General features: G+C 37.9%; 1 pseudogene; it reads right to left on the bottom strand.

Annotated features, from left to right (window-relative positions):
* Positions 1-3,684: 3,684 nt before the first annotated feature.
* On the bottom strand, positions 3,685-4,432 carry LOC103224565 (histone H2A.Z pseudogene; annotated as a pseudogene).
* Positions 4,433-9,999: the final 5,567 nt, after the last annotated feature.

Raw genomic sequence — 9,999 nt, 5'->3', positions numbered from 1 at the left:
AGTCAAGGCTCTTCGGCTAAAAGCAAGAGGAAAACAGGAAGGTGCAGAAATTCTAGGAATTCTCTTTCACATTAATTTAACTTTGTTGTAATTGATTAGATCAATGATTTGGCCATAGTAGCGAATAGATGTAGTGTAATTGATTTAGAGTAATGGTTTTCAACTGGATGTACAATCCCCTAGAAGTCCTTTGGGAAATGTGTTGGGGCATTTGGTTGTCATGAGAAATGGAGAAACCCTGCTGTTATTCAGTAAGCAATTGCAGATACTAGAAGCTCTGTATTTGTATGGGAAATTCCTGTATAATGACTGACTATATTGTTTGCCATGAATTTCTACTGATTCGTTGAACATACATGCCTGTGTAAGACCTGTTCTAAATAAATGAGCCTAGAAAAGTCAAGAATTTTTGTGTTGTTTCAGTACACGAAGATATTTCCAGTAATGCAACTCACCATACAAATTGAGGAAAACTTATACTTTGTCTTTTAAGAACTTTACCAAGAGATGTTCACCATTTCTCAAAATCACATCACTAGTGGTACTGTGTTTCTCTGGTTTTGAGATAACAATACAATAAGATGAATCAATTTACATTTGTACCTTTAGCATTCACAGGGATGACACCTAGAGGAACATGCATCTTCCTATTTCATTCATTATGGTTACTAGCATAGTTATGTCTAAGCATTTATTTTTAAATGTATAGAATTTTTTATAAAGTAATTTCTTCCTTTTCTCCTTCATATCATAGTTAAAACATTATAGATAGATAGATAGATAGATAGATAGATAGATAGATAGATAGACAGATATACAGATAGATGACATGTTAAGTCTGATGAAATTGAAAACCAAAGGCTTAGAACCTTGTACGAAGATGATTAATTTTTGACACTAACGGTTTCTATGGAGAGTTCTGCCTGTAAGTTTTGTCCACAGTATAATATGTTCTAGATTTTTCTTGTCTTTAATTATCATTTCTGTGTGTTTGTGTGTGAGAGAGTGTCTAATGATGACCTATCAGTAAGGTAATTCATTAAGAATTTCAAATTTAATTGAATGGATACATGACTTGTTTTGTATTTGTCAGGTTTTAGTAAAAAGTAAACTAATAAAAATACCAGATACTAGGGTAATTTATTGACTGATTTCTCCTTTTTTTTTTTTTGATAATTTAAGTATACCATTAGATACTTAGACTTATTGACTAATTACAGTGGACAACTGTATGTTGGGAGTTGGCAACCTGCTTATTAACTGGAAACATGAACATGAGGTCATTCAGTAAAGCATTTATAAGTTGGCTTTATAGAAACAATATTCCATCAAAAAGTCATCATCCTTTAACTCTGATTATATTGTCATGCTTTTACAAACTGCTCTTCAAAAAGTCTGAATTTCAATCTTTGCAGCGATATGGAAAACTCTACACTTGCATTTATATTTTCAGTTCTGATAATAGTTTTACAAGTGAAAACAAAAGCAATAAAAGCAACCATAGAATGTTACAAAGCAATCATTACAGAGCTGTGGAAAATTGATTATACGGAACATCCAAACATTTTAGAATTGACTTTACAAGAAAAACCTTATTAAGAAAAACACTACTGGCAAAAGAAGGAATATGAAAACAATAGGAATATACATGACAACTAGTGAAATAGAAAATGGAATATAAATGTCATATTAAAATGTGAACTAATAAAATACAATATTGTTTGTTTATATTTCTACGTGGGTTTTAATGGACAGAAAAATCTTGAAATGGCATGGAGATGACCTAGATGCCTAAGATTCATTTTCTTTGATTACTAATGAATAATTATATTCAATTTCAGAACTGTATCTTCCCAAGTACTTGCAATTGGTGTGTCTTTTCTCCAGTAAGATATTTTCCAGCAGCACTGTGTGTGTGTGTGTGTGTGTGTGTGTATGTGTGTGTGTGTTGGGGGATGGGAGATTGAGGACTTTTGAACTTAGGACTGCAAAATAATATAGAACACCAATCAGCATATTCTATAGAAAATAAGGACAGCATATTTTAAAGATTTAAAATAGAATTTGAAATTCTGATTTTTTTGTACATTATGCTCTTATAGATTCAGATAGTGGTTTTGAAAAAGAGAGAGATTCTGTTTGTTTATTTAATTAACTCCTAGGATTTCCTGCAAAGACATTTGGGATTTTGAGGGAATCACGGAAATGATGGGGAAGGACTTGACCCATCATTGTCAAGAAATGAATCCTATTGCAATAGGGTATTTTACCTCTTGGATCTTTTAGGCCTGGTTTGCAGTTCTACATTTTTCACAAGCTGAGCGATGTAAAGATCTGGAAGTGCATTTATGCTGTCCTGTCCTCTCTTCCCTTCTTGGGGATGTGAGCCTTGCTTCAATTTATTCCCATTCTTTCTTTATTTTCATTTTCTCCCTCCCATCTCTGTGTTTTGTTCATGGTATTTTATTGAGATACAATAAATGTACAGTAAGATGCACAGATCTTAAGTAATGCATGATGATTTTTAACATATATATCCATGGGAACATCCCTAAATCAAGATAATTAAACATACCTGTCACCAAACTTCATCTCCTTTCCTGGTCAGTCCTCACCTCTTTGCCAGCCTCCCAGCCCTCCCCTCCAGAAACTACTGTTCCTATTTCTATCATCACAAATTCATTTTGTCTGTACTTGAACTTCCTATAAGTTTATATCACATAATATTCATTCTTTGCTTATGATTTTTGTTGAATACATTATTTAAGTTTAATTCATGTTTAAAAAGCTATGGAGATCTGCAGTACAACATTGTGGTTATAATTAAGGATACTCTATTATACACTCAAAACCTGTTAAGAGGGTAGAGCTCATGTTAAATGATTTTACCACACACACACACAAAAAGATTCCATGAGCTACTCCAACCTTCAATAGAACCTAAGGAATGTAAATGCAGTCATAGTTTTTAAGCCAAAGATAAAATCTCAGAGGAAAATATAAGCAGAAAATCCTGTCAATAAGTAATTATTTCTTTTATGCATAGTGAATAAAGTATCATCAACAACAAAACAAACAGCTATTAATAATTAGTTTAACAGAATAATAATTAGAAAGCAAAACCTGAGTCCTGGAATACTTTGTAATATGAATTATGTTTTTTTGCCTTTATATGACTAAAGTGAAATAATTCAAGCAATAATTCAGATATTACATTTGAAACAGTTTGTTTTCTTTTTTCTTTTTTCTTTTTTTTTTTTTGGTTTGGGATATGACCTTTATTGAGCTTATCCACCAGAGTGGAAATAATGTCTGTACAAAACCAAATGTTTGTTACTATAATTTCTGCATCACAATTAAAATCCTAACAGTTTTTTTTTTTTTTTTTTTTTTTTTTTTTTTTTTGAAACGGAGTCTCGCTCTGTCGCCCAGGCTGGAGTGCAGTGGCGCAATCTCGGCTCACTGCAAGCTCCGCCTCCCGGGTTCACGCCATTCTCCTGCCTCAGCCTCCCGAGTAGCTGGGACTACAGGCGCCCGCCACTGCGCCCGGCTAATTTTTTCTATTTTTTTTTAGAAGAGACGAGGTTTCACCATGGTCTCGATCTCCTGACCTTGTGATCCGCCCGCCTCGGCCTCCCAAAGTGCTGGGATTACAGGCGTGAGCCACCGCGCCCGGCAAGTTTTTTAAAAACAGTCAACTCAATCAAAACCCACTACTTCAGAATCAATAGCTTCTTTGAAGACACAGTAACACTTAAATATGGTTAAGACTCGAATGCAGAAATTTGGTTGGTTGGAAAGCTAATTAAACTTCCAACTTGCTCAAATAGAATTACAAAAAGGTAAAATTGTGTTTTTCACAGAGATACAGTCCACTGGAATCACCAACACTGGACAGTTGTTAGAGTATTTAGAGTCCTGAGATAACAAGGAATCCAGGCATCCTTTAGACAGTCTTCTGTTGTCCTTTCTTCCCAATCAGAGATTTGTGGATGTGTGGAATGACACCACTACCAGCAATTGTAGCCTTGATGAGCGAATCCAATTCTTCATCTCCACGAACAGCAAGTTGCAAGTGACGAGGGGTAATACGCTTTACCTTTAAGTCTTTTGATGCATTTCCTGCCAGTTCAAGTACCTCTGCGGTGAGGTACTCCAGGATGGCTGCGCTGTACACAGCGGCAGTCGCGCCCAAACGTCCATGACTGGTCGTCCTAGATTTCAGGTGTGGATGAATACGGCCCACTGGGAACTGCAAGCCGGCTCTCTGCGAGCGGGAAACCGCCTTTGTCTTGGCCTTTCCGGAGTCCTTTCCAGCCTTACCGCCAGCCATTTCGAATTCTGCTGAAGCTCAAGCAAGCAAGGCAGAGAAAAGGCTAATCGGACCCACGGTGAGATCCCACCACCTACTCCTTCGTCGCACCGCGATTCAAACTGCTGAAACAGTTTGTTTTCTAGTAAATATATCTGTTTTTAAATAACATATTATCCAAGTTACGCTTGGAGAATATTAAACATGCTTTAGGGAATAAAAATATAATTTACTACGTTAGGTTGTTGTTTCTGCATTGTATTCATTATAGTAATCATACATCATATGGAAAAATATTCACAGGGAAATTATTTGCCATGTCCCCTCGTAATTTTTCATTTGGTCAAATGCTCATTGTCTCCCTCCATTCTGTGCCTTCCATCAACCCCCTCCCACACCCAGCCAAGTATCTGATTTAATCCTCAAACTAGGATTGGCAGAATTCATGAAAATTCAGAACGTATCTGTGGAAATACTGAAGTAAAAAGGACCCAGCATTTTTTCTGGGAATTTAAGGCCACCATCCCAGTGGGAGTTAAACAGCCTCAAATGCTCCTAACTGTGTTGAGTGGTGGATGATGACTGAACAGTTACTATGTTTGCCCACATTTTCTCCTGCACTGGGACAAAATTGCAGTCCCCTAGATCAGGAGGAAAGCTCTGATTGATCTCATTGGGAGCTTTGCCTGTGAAAGGACAATAGTATTGGGCTCCTGACATCAAACTAATTTCTTACAGGGTGGCCAAAGTCACATGGCATCTTCCACTGCAAAGTAGAGAACAGGAAGAGAATGAAATAAGCTGGATACACATTTGAGGAGAATGACTTTCTCTGTAATTATTTGTGCAAAGAATTGATCCTGATTTACCTTACTCAGAAATAAATGTATTAAGAAAATGAAAAATTATTGAAACCATTGAAACCAAGTAATATCTTAAAAATGTTTTTTTAACAATTAATTTTTTTATTTTATTTATTTTTTCTTTTTTTATTATTATTGTTTTACTTTAAGTTCTAGGGTACATGTGCATAACGTGCAGGTTTGTTACATATGTATACTTGTGCCATGTTGGTGTGCTGCACCCATCAACTCGTCAGCACCCATCAACTCGTCATTTACATCAGCTATAACTCCCAGTGCAATCCCTCCCCCCTCCCCCCTCCCCATGATAGGCCCCGGTGTGTGATGTTCCCCTTCCCGAGTCCAAGTGATCTCATTGTTCAGTTCCCACCTATGAGTGAGAACACGCAGTGTTTGGTTTTCTGTTCTTGCGATAGTTTGCTGAGAATGATGGTTTCCAGCTGCATCCATGTCCCTACAAAGGACACAAACTCATCCTTTTTTATGGCTGCATAGTATTCCATGGTGTATATGTGCCACATTTTCTTAATCCAGTCTGTCACTGATGGACATTTGGGTTGATTCCAAGTCTTTGCTATTGTGAATAGTGCCACACTAAACATACGTGTGCATGTGTCTTTATAGCAGCATAATTTATAATCCTTTGGGTATATACCCAGTAATGGGATGGCTGGGTCATATGGTACTTCTAGTTCTAGATCCTTGAGGAATCGCCATACTGTTTTCCATAATGGTTGAACTAGTTTACAATCCCACCAACAGTGTAAAAGTGTTCCTATTTCTCCACATCCTCTCCAGCACCTGTTGTTTCCTGACTTTTTAATGATCGCCATTCTAACTGGTGTGAGATGGTATCTCATTGTGGTTTTGATTTGCATTTCTCTGATGGCCAGTGATGATGAGCAGATACCATAAAAACCCTAGAAGAAAACCTAGGTAATACCATTCAGGACATAGGCATGGGCAAGGACTTCATGTCTAAAACACCAAAAGCAACGGCAACAAAAGCCAAAATCGACAAATGGGATCTAATTAAACTAAAGAGCTTCTGCACAGCAAAAGAAACTACCATCAGAGTGAACAAGCAGCCTACAGAATGGGAGAAAATTTTTGCAATCTACTCATCTGACAAAGGGCTAATATCCAGAACCTACAAAGAACTCAAACAAATTTACAAGAAAAAAGAAACAACCCCATCAAAAAGTGGGCAAAGGATATGAACAGACATTTCTCAAAAGAAGACATTCATACAGCCAACAGACACATGAAAAAATGTTATGTTTAAAAATGTGTCATGAGATCAATTTGTCTATTATGTTTGTGTACAGAACATTATTAGACACATTTTCATCTTTCTCATTTACACCATGGATATATAAATATCTCCTTTGTCTTTCTTGCCCTACCAGGAAAGTGTTCTCCACCCCTACTGCTGTTGTTTACTATTTGGTAGAGTTGGTTTCACCACGAGAAGCCTTTTGTTCATAGCCCGCGATGCATCCCACTACTTCATTGCTCTTATGATGCATTTAGAGGAGTAATGAGGAAGGAGACTGTTAGGCCCACACTTTGAATAATGCCTGACATTTAGTTGGCCCAAATACATGTATCTTTTTTTTTTTTTTTTTTTTTTTTTCTGAGATGGAGTCTTGTTCTATTGCCCAGGCTGGAGTGCAGTAGTGCAATCTCGGCTCACTGCAACCTCCGCCTCCTGGGTTCAAGAGATTCTCCTGCCTCAGCCCCCTGAGTGGCTGGAATTACAGGCATGCACCACCACGTCCAGCTAATTTTTGTATTTTCACTAGAGATGGGGTTTCACCATGTTGGCCAGGCTGGTCTCGAACTCGTGACCACAAGTGATCCCCCGCCTTAGCCTCCCAAAGTGCTAGGATTACAGGCATGAGTCACTGCATTTGACCACATGTATCTTAAATATTAATTACTGTCCAGATATCTCCTTGCTCAGGAATTAACATGAAAGGAGTGTAGAAGTAACTTTTTATTCCTTTAACAATAAATGTTTCAAACTATATGAGGAACTTTAAATTTTCTAATCAAATATACATGCAAACATAAATACAAAATTTAAATTGAATAATATATATGCTAACAACTTTTAAAAAGAATTTTATTTTTTCCATTTTTCCCCTCTCTCCCTTACTCCCTCCCTCCCTTCCTTCCTTCCCCTCTCCTCCTTTCTTTCTCTTTCTCTTTCTTTCTTTCTTTTCTTTCTTTCTTTCTTTCTTTCTTTCTTTCTTTCTTTCTTTCTTTCTTTCTTTCTTTCTTTCTTTCTTTCTTTCTTTCTTTCTTTCTTTCTTTCTTTCTTTCTCTTTCTTTCCTTCCTTCCTTCCTTCTTTCCTTCCTCTCTTTCTCTCTTTCTCTCTTTCTCTCTCTCTCTCTCTTTCTTTCTTTCTTTCTTTCTTTCTTTCTTTCTTTCTTTCTTTCTTTCTCTCTCTCTCTCTCTCTCTCTCTCTCTCTTTCTTTCTTTCTTCCCCTCTCCTTCCCCTCCTCCTCCCCGCTGCCCCTCCCTCTCCCTCTCCCCCTCCTCTTCTTTCTTGTTATCTCTCTGTTGCCCAGGTTGGAGTGCAGTGGCACAACCCTGGCTCACTGCAGCCTTGAAATCCTGGGCTCAAGCAATTCTCCCACCTCAGCCTCCCAAGAGTGGTGGACTACAGGCACATAATACCACCCCTGGTTAATTTTTTAAATATTTTTGTAGAGAGGATATTGCTATGTTGCTCAGGCTGGACTTGAATTTCTGGCTCAAGTGATCCTCCTCTCTCAGCCACACAGTAAGCTGGGATTACAGGCATGAGTCACTGTTCCTGGCCACCTCCCTTTTTCTATACTACCTCCAACCCCTTGCCGTAAGTCATATTCACTAGTTTATTTTCTTACAGCCTTATTTAATTACAAAACAAACCTATCTATCTATGTATCTATGTATCTATGTATCTATCTATCTATCTACCTCCCTACCTATCTATATATCCATCATGTCTCTCTAATCTATCACTGCATCATCTATCTGCAGACATGTGGTAGACATGTACAGAAGTCATTTTTGCTATTACTTCACAAAAAAGTGGATCTTCTAACACAAATTCTTCCGAATTGTATTCTTTCATTGCTAGAATGCAACTTCCCATGCCAAACACCACCATCCAAGGCAGGGCAGTGTAGAGGCAGTGTATTCCTGCAGAGGAACACATTCTGTTACTTTTCTTTACTGATGTCCTTGGCAGGAGACTCAGGGTTATTTGAAACAATTCTAATTAATAAATTAATAAATTTGTAGAAACTCCAAGGTATCTACAACAGATAGTGCTTTTTAGGGACTGAATTCACTGTTTTATTTGAAAGCACAGGATGCCGTTAATCTTGTTTTGAGAACACTTTTCTAGAAAACCTGGGTCCTGGTGTTTAGATTTCCCCTCATCATTGGGCAGAGCCCCTGTCCTCTCTTCCTGGGAATGCACACTTTGCTGGACATTGGCAGACCTCTTCCATAATCAACACATCGTAGGAAGAGTTTAATTAACATAGTGCAGTCTGGCAGTATCAAGCAGCATCTGGAAAGCTGAAAATTCCTACAAAGCCCAGCTTGTTAAATGTCCTCAGCCTCACTTAGGATCAGTGCAAGGAAAGGAAGAAGTCCTTCTGTCCTAAGCTGTGGGGGGCCCTGTCTCATGTCTGCCTTCAGTGCTGTGAGATCCACACTTCTGCCAATCTGACCTCTCCCTGGATTCTTTGCCCCCATCCAATAATGGGTTTTCTTCTCTTTTTTGCACTCTCAGCAGAATGGGTGAATCCCTCAATTACCCTGAAGTTGTAAACAGACATCCCTGCTTGTCTTTGCTTTTTCACTGTGTCTTTCTCAAGTGGAAAAACTGCAATAACAACAAAAACCGGTGGCTCCTAATGGAAGACACCAGGAAACCTTTTGCAGTTCTGTTACTAAACTTTTTACTCCCTCTAGTAACAGGTCCAACCAATGTGATATGATTTGGCTGTGTCCCCATCTAAATCTCGTCTTGAATTGTAACTCCCACAATTCCTACGTGTTGTGGGAGGAACCGGGTGGGAGGTAATTGGTTCATGGGGGAGGGTCTTTCCCAAGTTGCTTTCGTGATACTGAGTGAGTTCTCATGAGATCTGATGGTTTTATAAGGTGCTTTCCCCTCTTTTACTAAGCATTTCTTGCTGTCACCATGTGAAGAAGGACATGTTTGCTTCCTCATCTGCCATGATTGTAAGTTTCCTGAGGCCTCCCCAGCCATTCTGAACTGTGAGTCAATTATCCTCTTGCCTTTGTTACCCAGTCTCAGATATGTCTTTGTTAGCAGCATGAGAACAGATTAATACACAATTCTCATAGTTTACAACAAAATATATTATGTTCATGTCCTTTCTATCAAACAAATGATTCGATCTTGTACAAATTAGATGAGGCAACAATTATAAGGGTTGAAAACAATTATCTTCCTACATGTTTTTAGACATTAGAAAAGGAAGACGATGGGTATTTAGAATGAGAGCATAGAGAAGCTGTGATAGAATGTTACTGAAAGATTAGAATTGTTGGAGAAAATTAGGGCCTGTTTCTTTTAGAAGGAGGCATTGAAAAATAAGTTAATAAATCAGAAAGACAATATTAAAATTAAACTGAAAACATCTAAATGTTGGTGGTAAAATGGATGGAATCCTTCAAAATTATAAAACAGCCTTTCTTTGCTAATTGTAGCAATGGGATCTCAACACAGCTGCTCTAAAAACATGAGGGACACCAGGCAGGGGCTCACATCTGTAATCCCAGCACTTTGG

This window comes from Chlorocebus sabaeus, chromosome 20, assembly GCF_047675955.1.
Source record: "Chlorocebus sabaeus isolate Y175 chromosome 20, mChlSab1.0.hap1, whole genome shotgun sequence".
Lineage (NCBI taxonomy): Eukaryota > Metazoa > Chordata > Mammalia > Primates > Cercopithecidae > Chlorocebus > Chlorocebus sabaeus.
Note: the sequence above shows the minus strand (reverse complement) of the source record. Positions and strands in the feature narration are given on the sequence as shown.